Source organism: Equus przewalskii, chromosome 29 (genome assembly GCF_037783145.1).
Source record: "Equus przewalskii isolate Varuska chromosome 29, EquPr2, whole genome shotgun sequence".
In the NCBI taxonomy this organism is placed as follows: Eukaryota; Metazoa; Chordata; class Mammalia; order Perissodactyla; family Equidae; genus Equus; species Equus przewalskii.
In genome coordinates, this window is record NC_091859.1 from 19936069 (window position 1) to 19954609 (window position 18541).

Sequence of the window (18541 nt, forward strand, 5' to 3'; positions counted from 1 at the left end):
TGGTGTAAAAAGACCTACATCCTTCATCAAAGACTGGATAATCAAGAACATTCATGCCATTCCCTGAGCACCATTGGGTTAGAAATTGCTGCCTTGTTTCCAGCCTTACTAATAGTTTTAATGAGGTCCTCATTTTTCTTTCAAACTTAGTCAATTTTCCTATGATGGAAGCGTATTACTATTGAAGAAATAAAATACCTTGCATAGAAATTTTCAGCTTTGAACAGGGGACGGTCATTTCTTTACAGTTTTTCCTCCCAAAATCATTTGAAAGATTTGAATTTCTGTTGATACATGAGTTTCCATGAGAAAAATGTTAGAAAGTACAATTAAAACAGGCATATATACACTCTATAAAATCTCGAGACTCTCTCTAACGTATGGTACAGACATGAGACACAACATTACAGAAGCAAACCCTGCAGCATTCTTCAAACTTAGTTTACGCCACAACAAAATGTTGCTACGGAAACATTAAATCCCCAACAGAATTCCTGGAAGTTAAAGATCTGCCTGCAAACTGGCTTCCAGATGCTGACTTGCTTGCTTCTTAAATAGAACTTGGCATTTATTGTATGGGAGATTTTACCTTGAAACCTACTATGAAAACTATCTGGGACTCCCAGTGCAGTGCTCCCAATGTGGAGAGAAGTATTAATGTAGTGAGAAGGACTCGTCTGGGAGAAGTTTCAGGATTTTGGATTCAGTGCCTGTCAGCCTGATTGTTTTTCCTCTTCCCTCATCAGCACTCCCTACAGAGAAGTGGCTCTAAAATGCAATTAACCCTTAATAACCAGATGATGGGAAGTCACTCTGTTAATAAAGTGCTTCGTCCGTGTTAAGCAGGTTAAGTCTTTCTGAGTACCAGCACGGAATTCATTTTCCTATAGACAGTTCAGGATCCCTCTTTAAGAATAATTTTCCCCTAGTAATTATACAGCAGTTTGCTCTCAGAAAACAGACTGATTAATTAGGAAGCAGCTAAATGAGTTCTTTAAAAATGTCTAAAAATATTCTTGCTTCTTCTTTTCTAATCCTCCTCAATCAAACTGACAGCTTTAAAAAAAAAAATCCCCTTTAATAGTGAATGCATGACAATTACATTGGAACTCAAAGAACTGCCACTGGCCTTAGTTTAAGAAGATATTTTAGATCATATAGAAGATTAATATTCTATTCATTGAAAGGCCATCTGTCAGTTGCCCGCACAGACACCACCCACTTCTCTATGTTCCTCTCATCTGTTGTTTGACCTCATTTGACTGCTTTGACCGCTTTGGGAGAAAACCAGTCCATCCCCATTTGGGCATCTATCCTCAGGCTGTGAGCTCAGCCTTCCACTGACGTAACTTCCTGCTTTGCCAGCTGCTACGCACAGTCACAAAATCTCCAACATTTAATAGATGTATATAAATACAGGACAAGGTAATGCCTCTTGTGCCTTTTAAAACAGGGGAGGAGCCCTATTCCTTAAGTGTGGGCTGGACGTGGTGACTTCCTTCCAGAGTACAGTAGGAAGAAAAGAGGAGACAAAAGAGTAACTTCATAGTGGAGAAAACTGATCAACTCTACTTCAAGCCAGGTGACCAAGGTCAACAGAAGCAGTCATAAATCATGTCAATAGTATATACCTCTGACATGATGTGATGAAAATGGCATTTTATCTCTGTGATCTTCCTCCCCCAAACCCGTAACCCCGGTCTAATCACAAGAAAAACATCAGACAAATCCCAGCAGTGGGCCATTTCATGATATGGCTAACCAGTGTTCTTCAAAATGGTCAAGATCATCAAAAACAGGGAAAGTCTGAAAACCTGTCTCAGCCAAGAGGAGCCTGGATGACACGCTGACTAAAGGTAATGTGGTATCCTGAGATGGAAAAAGTACATTAGGTAAAAACTAAGGAAACTATGGACTTTAGTCAATAATAATGTATCAATATTGGCTCATTAATTATAACAAATGTACCACACTAATGTAAAACATTAATAATAGGGAAACTGTGTGCCAGCTGGCAATTCTCTGTACTATCTGCTCAATTTTTTCTGTCAATCTAAAATTCTATAAATAAACTCCATTAATGAAAATAAAGGAAATGTGGGAAAGGCTGGGGAACATGGGTGGCGAATGAGGGTACAAAGCTCGGTGTTTGCTATCATTGAATCTGGGGACCAAAGTGGGACTCTGGGAGGAAGGTGAGACACCAAGCTCCACTGGGGACCTGTCCTGGACTTGGGTGAGGCGGAGAACCACGTATTCTCTTTCTCTGTACCTCCGCACCCAGTTCAGCACCTTCAACATGAGCATTGACCTCCATCAAATATCCACCATGGGCCTCAAACTGTTCTAAGTGCTTTAGGTACATTCTCTCCCACAGATATTAACCCTATGGTACAGATGAGGGAAACTGAGGCACAGAGAAGTTAAGTAGCTTACCCAAGGACACATAGCTAGTAAATGGCAGAGCCAGGATTTGAACCCCAGCAGTTTGACTTCAAACTACCACACTGTGTACTACCACTAGCAGACTCTCAATCAATGCTGGCAGTATGAAATGATTTTCTGCTGCCACATGTTACATTTCAGATATGAGTCTCTGGTTTTGAACAGCTGAAATTACCAAACTGTGTTTGGCAGACTCAGTTGAGCTTTAGCATTGGAAGATTATAGTTCTTGGGTTTGGTTGTGGGGAAGGGTCACTGAAAGTCCGTGACATATAGCAATTTATAATACCACTGAGACGTGGACCAGAATTACCCTGCTGTGAGGCTGGATGCTGGGATTCTGTTTAATAGCCATCACTTATTTTGGGCGCTCTCAGATCTAACCCCTGCAGACCTGGATCCTCAGATCCACCCTCCTTGGCTGCAGAGAATCCATCAGTTCAGCATGCTGATGGAGCGTTCCTCCTGGGTGGGAGGGCTTAGGAGTGATACTGATGACAAATGTGTACATGGATTTCCTACCTTGATGCCTAATTGACAGTCCGCACAGTAGTGACTGCACATGTCATTAAATAGATATGACCTCTAGTTGAACCCATCACCAAATGCTTCCCTGAAGGCTCAGACATCGTGGTTTACCCGAGACAGTCCCAGCGCATGACTGTTATTCCCATATAATTATTAGCAGTGCCCTCTTTCACTCTCCAAAGTGCCCCACAAGTTTGAATGACAACTTGTGCAGCCACCATATCTATCACTCAGAGATAATCTGCCACTCCCAAGCTAAAACTCCAGGGACCGCGCCAACTGCTGTTCTAACATGTTGGTGACAGCTGGGCCTCCTGTTCCTAGAGCTTCGGTAGAGTGAGTTCATCTGAAAAAAAGTGATTGAGAAGGAAATCATGATTTTCAGGAGTGTGATTATTCAGTCATTCCACATGGGTAATGGTTTTGCAACTTTGATAAATTTCAATGACATTGCTTTTGCCATCAAAGAGTATAACTGCTGCAAAATCACATTTATTAGAAAAGAAATATACTTTGTGACCTTCACCTGAGCTTCAAAGACTTAATGATTGCCCTTAAGAAGTGACAGATGGCATCATTCTCTATGCGGACTGTCAGCATGGTCGCACATGAGGCCACACTGCAAATCAGAGCAACAACAGCTAGCTTGTTGGAACTGGGCCCAGAGCAGGAGGTGCTTGAGTTCAACTCCAATTGTCTGGTCATTTACAATTTTTTGCAGTTCTCATACTTGAGATACAGCCTAACTTTCTTTTCAGGGCAAATATACTTTGTCTTACACCGAGTGTACAAAATTTGATAATGCTACCCAATCACCTATCACAATAGACCTCTTCTATGGTTCTTTACCTTTCTCTTCCATCTAAACCATTTTGCCCTGTCCATCTCTTGATCATTTGCAAAGTTAACAAATTCACTGAAAATTATGGGCTTTCACTTCCGAAATCTTTTTTCTTTTAAGATTTTTTATTTTTTTCCTTTTTCTCCCCAAAGCCCCCTGGTACATAGTTGTATATTCTTAGTTGTGGGTCCTTCTAATTGTGGCATGTGGGACGCTGCCTCAGCGTGGTTTGATGAGGGGTGCCATGTCCGCGCCCAGGATTCGAACCAATGAAACAGTGAGCCGCCTGCAGCAGAGTGCGCGAACTTAACCACTCGGCCATGGGGCCAGCCCCACTTCCAAAATCTTTTAAGCTAACTACCAGCTATTGCTTCCTATGTTTGCTTTCTCTCAAGAATTCTAAGATTTTTTGCAAAATTCTCTTCTCCCATAGTCACAAATTTGTGGCAGCCTCCCAGAAATCCAAATATGCACTCAATTCTAAGCCTCTGGAGGGATGCTGATAAAATGTGTTCTTCTGTGTGATAAAGGCCACTGCTGTTGACTGTAGCCAAACTAATTGTAAAATATAGACCAGAGCAAGTTCCAGAGATGGAAAGTGGTGATGGTTGTGCAATAAGCTGACTATACTTAATGCCACTGAACTGTACACTTAAAGTAGTTAAAATGATAAATTATATATATATTTTACCACAATAAGACAAATATGTAGAGCAATCAATCAGAAGCATTGGGAGACAAGGATCATGAGTGTGGGTGTGTGCAGGTGTGGGTGTATGTGTAGATGCCACCCAGCGTGACTGAAAAAAACAGCCAAGAATGAGAGAAGGGCAGCAGTCCCTGAAGACGCATTTGCCCATTGTTGGATGGTCTAAACATGCAGTGAACTTTTATAAGGATAGATGGGGATGCCGTCTTCCTCATGAGACCAAACCAATGAAAGTGCAGTTAAGTCACAAGACCAAAGACATAGCTCAGTTATTTTGGTTTCAGATCTAGTACTCTTCTGAGTGACCAGGAGGAATGGAGGGGAACTGTGTAGGCAAAATGCTTATGGAGAGGTAGAAACCTGAGGTCCCCAAGACTCTCTAAGTCTCTCTGTAGGTTAATTGAGGGTCTGTTAAACTATGGCTATAACAAATATGCAGCAGAGAGAGGAGACTCTCCCCTCTCTTGAGGAGGACCACTTAGCAGATGACTGTTGCAATTTAGATGTGACATGATGATCACTTCAGCACGCATAGTGTCAGTACGGGAGATGGAGAGAGGTAGACATAGCTGAGGAAAAGTTAGAAGGCAAAAAAGACAACGTGATGGTGATGAAGTGATTGGATGTAGGAGGCTAAGGTATAAAAGGAGGTATCTGTCCGAGATGATTCTTGGGGGGACAGTGGTGCTGGTGACTGAGATGGGAACACTGGGGGAAGGACCAGGGAATGTCAGGAAAATATTTCAGAGGAAGGTGACACATCAAAACTCGAGATGCTCTTTACCTTCTCCACCCCCTGTCTGGGCAAAGAATGAGTATTCGTTGAACAAGTGTGAATCATTGATGGGAATCCATGGAAGTGGAAGTTGGAATACCCAGTCATGAGTAATGGGAGTCAGTCTTCCCTCTTTGAACCCTGGGCATTACAATGGTGCTGATAGCTAGAGATGTTGGCTTAGCTTGAGGTTGCACACTTGGTAGCTGTGTGACTTTGGATGTATAACTTAAGCTCTTCACACCTCAGTATCCTCATTGGTAAAATGGCAAAAACGGTATTTGTCTTAATGGTTATTGTGAGCATCAAAGTGCTAATGTGACTGAAGACATGTTATGACTTGTAAATGATTATTAATATGTCATCTTAACTCACTGCTCCAGCCAACCTTCTCCTCTGCTCACCTCCCAAGAGGTGACACAAATGAAAATGAAGAATGGAGCCTTTCAGTGGTTGCATTTTAAGAGATTGAACTAAAGGTGGGAACAGTTGTTTCCAGAGCGCTGTGTTTCTCTCCACAAGCATTGTTCCCTTTAATTTCTTCCAGCTTTTTGGCTAACAGTTATGAAGATGACGGTGCTTTATCTGATCTCAGAAAACGTGTTGACAAGACTTCTACCGAATCACCACAGCCAGGGGCAGCTCTAAGCGAAACTGTGAAGCTGTTTGGCCATTTTTAAGCTACCATCAGTGCTCTTCATCCTTCTGTGTCCTTGACCACCCTCGTGGCAGAACATGCTCCCCCTTCAAGGGCTGTGCTTCTCACCCTTGGCTACACCTTAGAATTAACTGGGGAACTTCAAAAAGTTCTGGTGCCGAGGTTATACCTCAGACTAGTTGAATCAGACTGTGGCAGTGGTACCCAGGCATCACTACTTTGTAATACTCCCCAGATCATGCCGATGTGCAAGCAAAGATTGAGAACCACTGTTCTAGACCTATCTGCATTTAACCAGAATATGTTCCTAAAAATAAAAGGCACTCGAATGGTAGAATTTCAGACTTAGGGAACAGGTCATTTGGGCATATAATTCTGGTTGGAGAATATGAGACTATATGACATTACTATGTTGCCCTTCACAAAAAAATGTCTGGTTTCAGATGTAGTTCACCTAGAATTAGGTGAGGATTTAAGGCCAAAAGCAATCACAGTCTATGCTTCCACATCTCAGCATTTGCAACAGGGCTTCTGGGGCTAGGACTTAATGGCGGAGGCCATGTCTATGAGAGAGACCAATAGTTCTTGTAGTTCCCACCTTGCCTGCATTACCAGCCATCCAAAGAGGCAATGTCAACTTTAGTGGAACCATCCCAAGCAGTCCAAACTCCTTGTGGCTTATAAGGCCTTTCCTAGTCCAACTCCAGCTGGCCTTTCTAATCTAACCTCTCATTTTCCTCTTCACAGACCTCTATTCCAGCTAGATCAGACTCAACACTAAAGTCCTACGCAGAGCTATGCCAGTGCATATGCTACTTTTCCTACCTCCAGTGCCCTTTCCCAGCAGACACCTGCTCATCCTTAGAGAATCTACCTAAATGCCACCACCTCTACGAAACATTCTCCATTCCCTCTCACCTCCATGTCCCCTACATGCAGCAACCCTTCTGCTGCCCACATAGGAGAAAACGCTTTCTTCTCCCTGCCTGCGCCTCTCCCCACCTCTTCCCCAAGGGGAAAGGAGAGTAACCTGATTGGTTAGAATTTAGGACAGTGATGGGGTCATGCTCACCAGTGAGAACAGTGTTTACTGGAGTGTTAAAAGGTCATATGCCCAGGTTTGTGTAGCATAATGGGGTCAGATCACTTGGGTTTGTAGCTTGCTTCTGCCATTTACATGTCATGTGACCTTGGGCAAGTTATTTAGTCTATCAAAGTTTTGGTTTTTCTCATTGAAAAATAGGGAAAACAAAACTTTCTACCTCATAAAATTGTACATTAAATGATATTATCCATGGAAGGTACTTAGTCTAGCACGTTGCTCCTTGTTGGTATAGCCTCATCAACAGCTTCATGGGAGGAAGTAGAGTTGGTAGGACAAGCATTGCTAGATCCCTGGTCTAAATACTATTCATTCAATATGATTTGAGCAAATATTATGTGCTAGCTGTTATTCTAGGTACTGAGGTTCAGCTGAGAACAAAAAAAGGATTCCCCCATTCATAGTCCTTACTTGGTCCTTTTACATATCTTATTATAGCCCTTGTCATATTAGATCATAGTCGTTTGTTTTCTTATCCATCTCCCTCTGTTAAGCCATGGCGTTCTGAAAGGCAGCTAGTCTAACTCTGCCCAATGACAACTAAGAGTGGAAAAATGGAAGTCTAGAACAGGGAAGAAATGGCTCTCATCCATGCTTTCCCTCTCTTTTTCTCTCTGTGTCATGTTCTGAGTAATTTCTTCAGCTCTGTCTTCTAGATTACTAATTCTCATTCCAGCTATGTCTAATCTGCTATTAGCTCATCCATTGAGGGTTTATTTCAGCCATTTTGTTTTTCTATTCTAGAAATTCTATTTGATTCTTTTCTAAATCTTCTTAGTCTTTTAGTGTTATGTTACTTTCTTGTGCTTTCAATTCCATCTCTTATTTTCTTTAAATATTTTAAATATCATTAATTTCTACATCCTATATCTGAACATTCCACTCCCTGAAGTTCTTGGGGAAGGGGCGTGGTCCTCGTTCGCTCCTTGTTGTTTGTTCTGATAGTGGCTTGCTTGTACAAGTTTGCAATTTTGGATTGCAAGCACAACTTTAATTGAGATTCTTCTATGGGAATCCTCTGAATCTTGGATTGAACATTTATCCCTACAGGAAGAAGTTTTTTCTCCTCTGCTAAATGGTTGGGAATATTATAAACCTGGGGCCACTTTATATTAATTCTATGCTTTGGAATTTCCAGGACTATGTAGTATAAATGTGAATCCAGACACGTGTGCTAACAGGTCTATGGTCACTAATTTTGAGGGGATTTGTTGACTCACTCAGAACTTTGGCCAAGATAGACACATTTATTTCTCATCTCTCATTGTGGGGCAAATGTTTTCTAGTCTGCTCTTTCACTAAGTGTGTACCTTTAAGGGTCCCAGACTAAATAGCATTCTCACTCCCACTCCTGACTTTTTCGGGGCTAAGATCTTGTCCCCACAGGGCCACTGAAACCATGTTTCTTGGTTGTGAAATTGAAAAATACCTTCTGAACTTGGGTTTTCAAATTCTTCTTTGTTTTGGGCCCCCAAGGATTTCTCTTACTTTTTTTTCATTCTCACCTTTGCATTTAAGAATACATTTATTATGTTTTATCTAACTTTTCCAAGTGTACTGTAGGGCAAGTGCTTTCAAATTACCATCAGATTGCAGATAGTAGAGGTTAATAATGTTATCAGGAGAGTATAGGAGTTTTTTATTGCTGTCTTCAATGAGGTTACAATCTTGTTTGGCATTTATTTGGAAATATCTTTAGAAAGACATGAAGAAATAGCTTTAAAAAGCTGACTCTCCCAGAACTAGTCAGTTGGCATGACAGGTTTCATGACAGTTTCCCTGCTCTTCCATATCCCAGCATTGCAAGACCAAGCCTTGTCACTGTTGTTTGGGTAGACACAACACCCAGCTGAGTAGCAAGAACTTAGAAAAATTCATTTGACCCACACATCTATGAACAGCTCATTTTTGACAAGGGATCCAAGAGCATACAATGGAGAAAGGAGAGTTTCTCCGATAAATGGTGTTGGCAAAACTGGACAGCCACATGCAAAAGAATGAAAGTAGACCATTATCTTACACCATACACAAAAATCAACTCAAAATGGATTAAAGACTTGAATGTAAGACTGGAAACCATGAAACTTCTAGAAGAAAGCATAGGCAGTTCGCTCTTTGACATCGGTCTTAGCAGCATTTTTTCAAATACCATGTCTGACCGGGCAAGGGAAACAATAGAAAAAATAAGTAAATGGGACTACATCAAACTAAAAAGCTTCTGCACAGCAAAGGAAACCATCAACGAAATGAAAAGACAACCTAGCAATTGGGAGAAGATATTTGCAAACCATATTTCGGATAAGGGGTTAATATCCAAAATATACAAAGACCTCATATGTCTCAATAACAAAAAGACCAACAACCCAATTAAAAATGGGCGAAAGATCTGAACAGAGATTTCTCCAAAGAACATATACGGGTGGCCAACAGGCACATGAAAAGATGTTCAACATCATTAACCATCAGGGAAATGCTAATCAAAACTACAATGAGATATCATCTCACTCCAGTCAGAATGGCTATAATTAACAAGACAGGAAACAACAAGTGTTGGATAGGATGTGGAGAGAAAGGAACCTTTGTACACTGCTAGTGGGAGTGCAAACTGGTGCAGCCACTATGGAAAGCAGTATGGAGTTTCCTCAGAAAATTAAGAATAGATCTACCATATGGTCCAGCTATCCCACTGCTGGGTATCTCTCCAAAGAACTTGAAAACACAAATGCATAAAGATACATGCACCCCTATGTTCATTGCAACATTATTCACAATAGCCAAGACTTGGAAGCAACTTAGGTGTCTATATAGGGACGAACAGATAAAGAAGATGTGGTCTAGATACAAAATGGAATACTACTCAGCCATAAGAAATAATGAAATCTGGCCATTTGTGACAACATGAATGGACCCTGAGGGTATTATGCTAAGTGAAATAAGTCAGAGGGAGAAAGTCAAATACTGTACGATCTCACTCATAAGTAGAAGATAAAAACAATACCAAACACATAGCAGCAGAGATTGGATTGGTGGTTGCCAGAGGGGAAGGGGGACAGGAAGAGGGTGAAAAGGGTGATTAGGCACATGTGTGTGATAATGGATTGTAACTAGTCTTTGGGTGGTGAACATGATGTAATCTACACAGAATTCGAAATACATTACTAGGTACACCTGAAAGTTATACAACGTTATAATCCAATGTTATGGCAATAAAAAAAAAAAGTCTGTTTGAAATTTCAAGCAAGTAAACTGTCTAAGAAAAGAAGCCTTTTTGAGTAATGGAGGAGAGATTTTCAGATGTCACTCAGGCCCGGATATATTCATTCCCCAACCAACGTTAAAAAATCCTCCAGAATCTTCACATTGCAGGAGAGGGCACTTTAAAGCAGTGTTCTTCCCAGAGCCGTCACCTGACCTCAGAATCATCTCAAAAATTTGTTTTAAAAAGTAGGGGTCTGAACCCCACTCTCAGATATTCTGATTCAGTAGTCTGAGGTGGAGTCTGGAAATCTGTATTTTAACAAGCACCCCTGGGACTCTCGCGCACCCCGAGGGAGAGAAGCCCCAGTGCAGAGTGTGTTTGCATATGAGAGTATGTTGCCGCAATTTCAGCGGCTCTGCTGATTCACGCCGCAGGAATAGAAAGAGCCCAGCAGTCGAAAATCTGTTTCAGTCCTTGAGATTGAAAGTCTCTAAGTCTCTGTTGGATTAAAACCTAGACTTTGAACCATCACAGAGAGAGACAGACATAAAGACAGACAGACAGAAAGCCCTCTGTCATTAGTTCGGCAGCCTTGCTCCAAATCCGCGCTCATCCAGATTCTCATGACGTCGGGCTTGGAGCCCTGTGGAATGAAAAGTCCCCAACAAGAGCCAGAGAAATAGACCCACAGGACTGTAAAAGAAGAGCTGCTGGAACAACAGCAAGACAGAAACTGCGCTCCTGGCCTCCTGGGGGGAACCTGTCCCCACTGTAATTCAGGAAGGGATTGGTCATTAGTGCCAGAATCATACTGTATCAAAAACTGTGCGTTATTTGCTGTCTGTTGTATGTAACATGTGTAGTTTAACCATTACTTAACTATATGTATTTCCTCCCATTAGGTGGGTTTAATCCTTATCCCTAAATTAAGTCTTTATAAAACCTAAATTAAAAGAATACTTTCTGGGAGTTTATATAGAGACCAGAATCACTGTCCTGCTGCCCAGGGCAGACATGGCACCTCTACTGAAATGGTGACCAAATAGGGACCCCTAGAACATGAATAGGAAAAAAATGGAGTGTAGGAAGGAGGAAGGACACATAATCAATAGGATTAGACAGAGAATTAGTTTTATAAAAAATAATTGTAAGTGCAATGGTCCTTTAAGCAACACCATTAAAATGAAGTATTTCCAAGAATGCCATCCGTTTGGAATCGCTTTGGGAAAAATTTGAGAGGAATTTCAAATGAAGAACCTTGTGTGATTGTTGCTTAAGCACCATTTTTGGTTTACAAATTACATGCCATTTTACAGACAACTAAAGAAACATGAGCCAACTGTATTATCCTGTTACCCCATGTTTTAACAGTTCCATATGGTTAACATCAATCGGCTGATTTCTTTAGAAACAATTAAAAATCTTGCCAGACATACAAGAAGAAATCATGTGAGCCTGTTTTCTGCTTGCTGGTGACATTTCATCCCCTCCCCATCCCTTTAGTCTCTAACAAATTACTCAGCCTGCTGGAGCAGGATCCTTCAAAGGCTAGGAAATGATAGCCCTTGTCTGAGACATCCTCTCTTACCACAACCCAAATTGGGCCTTTAGGCAAACAATAATGCAGCAGGAGGTCTGTCCTGTTTCTGTCACACCAAATGACAGTATTAAGAAATGAAGCCAGTGTGAAAAACAGCTGGTAGGGGCCATAAAATGCAGCACACCATTCAAGGTAAAGGAATTGACAATAAAGCAATAAAATGTGGACCCATTTCTGAGGATGTATTGGTCAGGACAAGAAAGATTTTGCTGCAGTAACATCCATTTCCAAATCCTAATGACTTATGATCACAAAGTTTCATTTCTCACTCATGCTATCAGTTGGAGTGGGGGCAAGTCCCATTCACTGCCAAAGTCATCACTCTGAGCCTCAGGCTGACAAAGAAAGAATCTTCTGGAATGTTGTTAATCAACATGGCAGAGGGGAAAAAGAATGTGCTAGGTTTGTTACATATATTGTCTTATTCAACTTACCAGCCATCCCAAGAGTTACATGTAATATCCCTATTTTATAGATGAGGAAACAATTTTAGAGTAGTCAAGGAACTTATTCAAAGTTACCACCTAGTGAATAGCAAAGGAAAAATTGTATTCCAGGTCTGTCAGAATGTGGCAATTAGGCTCCAAGATGGCCCTCAACAATCCCCGAACCCCAAAATTCATGTCCTGTGTAATCCACTCCCCTTGAGTGTGGGCTTGACCTAGTAACTTGCTTGCAATACATAGCATATGCAAAGGTAATGGAATGTTGCATCCGGGATTAAGTTACAAGAGATAGTGACTTCCTCCCTACCAGCAGACTCTCTCTATTGACTATTTCCCTTGCTAATTTTGATGAAGCAAGTTACCATGTTGGGTAAGCCCACATGGCAAGAAACTGAGGGAAACCTGTGCTGAACAGCCCTAGAGGAACTGAATCCTGCCAACAACCATGTAAGTGAGATTGGAAACTGATCCTTCCCCAGCTGAGCCTTCAGGTGAGACCCCCAGCCCTGTCTAACACATCAATTGCAACCTTATGAGAGACTCTAAAGTAGAGAATCCAGCTAAGCCATCCACATATTCCTAACCCACAGAAACTTTGTAATAATAAATGTGAGTTGTTTTAAGCCACTAAGTTTGTGGTGATTTGTCACACAGCAATGGAAAGCCAATTCTCTTTCTACTGCATGAATTAGCTTCCTTCTTGCAGAGTGCACCACCCAAACCCATTCTCCCTCCTACATTCCTTGTTTTCGTTGGTGACATCCTATCCATCTGTCTCCTAATCCACAAACTTGAGAGTCACTCTAGATCCCAGCTACTTCTTTACCTCCACCTACAAAGAGTCACCAAGTCTTGTGGACACTAGGTCCTATTCATCTTAAAACTCCTTGTTTCCTCTCCAATCCCACTGTTTAAATCAGGCCATAATCATCTCTTGCCTACATTTTTTTCCATGGCTCCTGAAAGGAGACACCTGCATCCAGACTTGCTCCCCTCCAATCCATCCTCAAACCCATCTCTGTCTCCCACATTGTTTCTAGAATAAGTCTACACTCTACAGCATCTTAGTGTGACATTGTTATTTGATTATATTTTGTTAAAGTCTTTCTATTGCCTCCAGAACCTTCTTCCCATTCAGGCCCCAAATAAATTGTTCTATATACTGCTTCAAGGAAGGATTTTGAGCCTGAGACAGGAAAACAAAATCAACAAAATCTTGGCTTTTTCAGTCTAAGGATTTGGACCTAAGCCTTGCAGGACTCAGGGCATATATTTTATACCATGTAGTTTTTGCAGGCTATGTGATCTGTCACAATCAGTTTCCTTCACCCCAGACTAGATAAAGGTTCTGTAGGCTGGGGCACAGGGAAGATGCAGGGAAAGTATGGGAACTAAGATATCTGTGTCCCTGAGAAGGGATTCTGCTTCCTGATTCGCTGTCCCCATCCCAGTCCTTGGGAGATGAACAATAGAAACCCAGGTGGGTTTAGGGGATCAGAGAACAGAGAGAGCTGCCCCTGGCTTCCAGGGCTAGGGGGAGGGGGCAAACATGAGGCAAGCTTGGCAGAGTTCCCTGGCACTGAGTCTCACCTACAAGCAGGAGAGACCCAGCTGAGTGAGGTGCTGAGGCAGACAGACAGGTGGCCATCCGAGTAGACTTTGGATAGGAGGCCAGATGGGAAGGAGGACATATTAGTGGATGCCATATACACATATGGAGATGAAGGACAGCCGTTTCCCCTGCCTTGACCCTCCATCAATTCAGCACTTTGGAAGCCCCCAAACTTAGACACAACCTATGGATTTGGGGGAGGTCCCCAATTAATGGCGGTTTAGCTTCTGCTCCTGGACAAGAGAAAGGTTTGAAATATAGCTTTCACCCTTTCACCAAGATTCCTTCTAAAACTCTTTCCACTTCTCCCCCTATTTGGAGAGAGAGCATTTGAGAAACCAGGTGTCACCCTAAAAGGTTGGTGCTTTGGGTAGGAATTTCATTCTTGGGGATTAGGGGATGATGTGAGAAGACTCAAGAAACAGAATCACCCAAGGCCCAGACTGGACAGCCTGCCTCCTCTGGCGCTTCCACTGCTTCTCTGGCTCTTATTTCCCACAGAGTTGTCTCCACCACATCCCTCCCCTGCTTGTTCCTCATTTCGCCCCGAGGCCTTGCCCCATGAGTTCTCCACTCCATCCATACAGGCCCAGGAAGAACCAAACCCACGAAAACCATTTAAGATCACGCTCTACTTGTCTCTTCTATTTGATGCCAGGGACAAGGAGAGAAGGGGACCCTCAGGTTCCTTCCGTTTCCCTTTGTACCCCTCATCACAAGCTCCTCCATTGCCCAAACTGTGACTGGCAAGCCAGACCTCCCCTTGTAAGTAACTCCAATTCCTGGGCTCCCACTGGACTTTTGTAAAAATCTAGGAGCTTAGGGAGCCAAAGTGGGACTTTCTGGATTTGGGCGAAGTCGGAATCGCAGCCCCTGGAGACTTGTGTCAATCGGTGATTGAGTGTGATTACATGCCCAGAGGCAAGGGACAGAAGGGCTTATGGGCTATTAGAAAATAGACAAGGAAACAGAAACAAGCCAGGTAACTGTTCGTTTAGATCTTAATTCCTGACGCTCCTAACCACTCCATCCAACGAGACTAGGACCCTTTCCGCAGAAGGCAAGAACAGCGGAAGCGCGGATCCTTGACAACACGATAAACAGCACAGTTGCCATGAGACATTTGATGTTTGGTCTTTTGGTCTAGTCCTAACATGCATTTAGATGCTGGGACCATAAAGGAAAGTGGAGAACAAAGACAAAACATAGGTTTGCCGCTGTCGCGGGCGTGGGTGTGGGCACATGCATGCAAGTGCGTGTGTGTGCGTGCATCCATGCGTGCCTGACCACACAGCAAGGTCAGCCTCGGGGACAGGGTAACTAGCTGCTCTTTCTGTTTCCTCCTGTCATAGAACTGCTTTCCTTTTTTCCCACCTTCTTGTTTGCCTTTAACCAGCATTTCTCCTGCACCTCAAGACAAATCCAGACTTTCCTCTCAACCACGGGTTTCCCTCACTTCTAGTCTCTCTCTGCTCTTTTTCATCATATTTTGGGGAATGAAAACAACCTTTCCTCACCCCCTCTGATGTCTTCTCCTGGAGGGAGTCCCTGCTCTTCCGTCAATCAGCTCTGCCTTTTAGAAAATCTGCTCTGTGGAACCAGAGTCCCTGTATTCATGTCCTGCTGTACCTAAGTACCACAACTAGGTGGTTTAAAAACAACAAACTTATTGTCTCGCAGTTCTGGAGGCTGGAACTCCAAAATCAAGGTGTCAGCAGGGCCGTGCTCCTTCTGAAGCCTCGAGGGGAGCCTTTCCTTTCTCTTGCAGCTTCTGGGGATAGCCGTCAGTCCTTGCATTCCTTGGCTTCTAGCTTCATCACTCCGACCTCTGCCTCTGTCCTCACCTGCTATTCTCCCTGTGTGTCTGTGTCTTCAGGTGCCATTACCCTCTGTGTGTGTGTCAGCGTCTAAATGTCCCTCTGCTTATAAGGACACCAGCCATGTTGGATTAAAGCTGACCCTAATGATCTCATCTTAACTCCCTATCTTACGAGATTACATCTGCAAAGACCCTACTTCCAAATAAAGTTACATTCACAGGTACCAGGGTTTAGAACTTCAGCATATGTTTTGGGGGACACAATTCAACCTTCACAGTCGCCATATTCATCTCCGAGTTAAATTAAAAGCAAACTACCAGAGTCTCCTCAGGAGGCTGAGTCAAGAGAAGTGTAGGCAGGCCCAGGGAGGAAGCTGGAGGTTGTTGGTCAGGGAATTCTGGGAAATGCCCGTCAGATCTGGAAGGCGAGGCTCTGGATGGGCATGTCCTCTTAGCGCATAGACGCTCTACCCTGTAAGGATGAGTGCAGCAGCAGGAGGGTCTGCAAAGGGCCTTCTGAAGGAGCGTCACCAAGGTACAGTCCCGGGAGGGCTGCACCAGTGTCACCTGGGAGCTCCTCAGACATGCAGAATCCCAGGCCCCACCCCAGACCAAGTGAATCTGAATCTTTGGAAGGGGAGGGTGGGGTAACACGTATCTGGGTGTATTCCAAGCTCTCGCATGATTCTTGTGCACGCCAGAATTTGAGAGCCACTACTTTAAAGCTTGGCCCACCACAGGGTCTGTGTTGCCCCTCTAAAGGTCTGAGGGCAGTGCCAACCCCTCAGCATCCCTAACAGAAGATGCGTAGCCTCCACGAGCCACTCAAGTGATGGGGAGGGATGTCGCTATCTAAAAAGGCAGCCCAGTTCTTTGGTGGAAAGATCTCTAGAGGCAAAACTGCATTTCCTTTGTTGAGCAAAAATCTGCATCTCTGTAGTTTCCAGCTCTTGGTTAACATTATTCTTTGGAACTTCAAAAGAAATCTGTTCTCTTTTCCACAGCAGCCCTTGAAGGTGTTCAAACATAGCTGTCAGGTCCTCAGTTCTTTCCTCCAAGTCAACCTTTTAGACCCATGATTTTTAATGTAGGGGAGGAAAGTATGACTTAGGGGTACATCAGAATTGAGTTGGGGGCATTGTTCGGTTTGTTGGTGGAGATATTTGATTTGAAACCTTAAGTCACGTTAAAGGAGAACATGAGAGGGTTTTTAAAAATGTTTATCAAGTAGGACCATACGTTAGAAATGACCTTCTCAGTTAGATGGCAGGAGGGATAAGCATCCCATCTCTTTTTTCCCAGACCCCTGCTCACAGAAGTGAAAAAAACGAAGACTTGCTCGGCCACATAGGTACAAAGACAAAAGATGTTGGCGAGGAGAATTGTGGGAGATTTTGAAACGGGGGAAAAAAAGATTACTGGATATCCTTCTGGTGGAGCATCTGGGGAGCATCAGATTTCGTAAGTGTGTGCACCATTGTTTGTCTCTGGAGAGGTTATTTACAGCCCTGCAGAGACAGAAGTTAAGATGTGGAGTACTGATAGTAATGCAAATAACTCCTGTCACAGAAATGCAAGTTGTGTCCAGTGGAATGCAACTGATATCACTCTCTGGACATTGCCCTGTTCTGTAGAATGTTCTACATCATTTATAAATTCGTTTCCCAAATTCCTCCTAGTCCATATATATGTGGTACTTTGAGTTTTCCCTTGAAAGAAAGGCTGTAACATATTCCTGGTTCCCTCACTAATTAATGAGTTAAATAAAATCTTTGACATGTGTTTATTTTTTAGTTGGTTGAGAGTCACAATTTTATCTTAATTTGAAAATTATTCTTTAACAATAATTTTCCTTATACTTCACCCTTCCTTCCATCCATCTTTTGGCTTTTTAATTTACACTCCCTTCATATTGCCCACATTTTGTAGGTACAGAAGCACCTAAATTACGATACTACTATCAGCATGGACTCTGGAACAGACTGTTTGATCTCAAAATCCAGAACCTTCGTCAAGTTACTTGACCTCTCTGTGCCTCAGTTTCCTCATGTGTGAACTGAGGGCACCTCACAGGGTTTTGTGATGAATAAATGAGTTACGTAAGTAAAGCATTTAGAAAAGCACATGGGACATAGAAAAAAGTCTGTTACTTTCATCTCCTTTAGGTTGCAAACACAGAGACCATTTCTTCTCACTCTGGGATCTGCTGCTTCTTATGGGTCCTAAAACCATAGTCGCCTCCTCTGTTGCTTCTGTGAATGAGAAGCAGCTTCTAATTTAGGACTCTTTTGCTATCACTACGTTCTAATTATCTCCTCTGTCAGGATATTACTATCATGTAAGGATTTATATTGCAATTTTTGTCCGAGGGAGCTCAATTTTTTTTTTTTTTTTACAGAGTGAATTTATCAAATCACAACTCGCCCTCATAATAGCCCATCAGATGGCTCAGATGCATTTACTGCATGAATTCATGCTGAACACCAAATTGGAGCGGCCTTCAGGGCCCTCCCTCAAGCTGGGGAGAAACGCCCGTCAGCCCAGTGAAACTGGAAAGACTGCGCTGTCTTGTAGGTATAAGATTAGGGAACCCACATGAGAGGTTCCTTTCAGGAACAGGGAAAAGGGGTTTGTTTTAGCTGGGCCGCAGAACTCCTTCTTCAGAAATGGGCTGTTAGATTCAAGTTCCCAACAGAGGTTGTTCCTGGAATAGTATTCCAAGTTGCTGGTCCCAGTGTTATCAGTCAGGATGGGCTTGGTTTTGTGCTGTAACAAACAACCCCCTAAATCTCAGCGCCTTAAACAACA

General features: G+C 42.8%; 1 long non-coding RNA gene across 1 annotated transcript in view; it reads left to right on the forward strand.

The window, feature by feature from the left end:
• The window catches only part of LOC139080230 (uncharacterized), a 59013-nt gene extending 41495 nt beyond the window's left edge, over window positions 1-17518 (forward strand). Inside the window, exon 4 of the long non-coding RNA XR_011534556.1 lies at window positions 17036-17518. This is a non-coding gene — a long non-coding RNA (uncharacterized lncRNA). The remainder of the gene's footprint in view (window positions 1-17035) is intronic.
• The last annotated feature ends 1023 nt before the right edge of the window (window positions 17519-18541 follow it).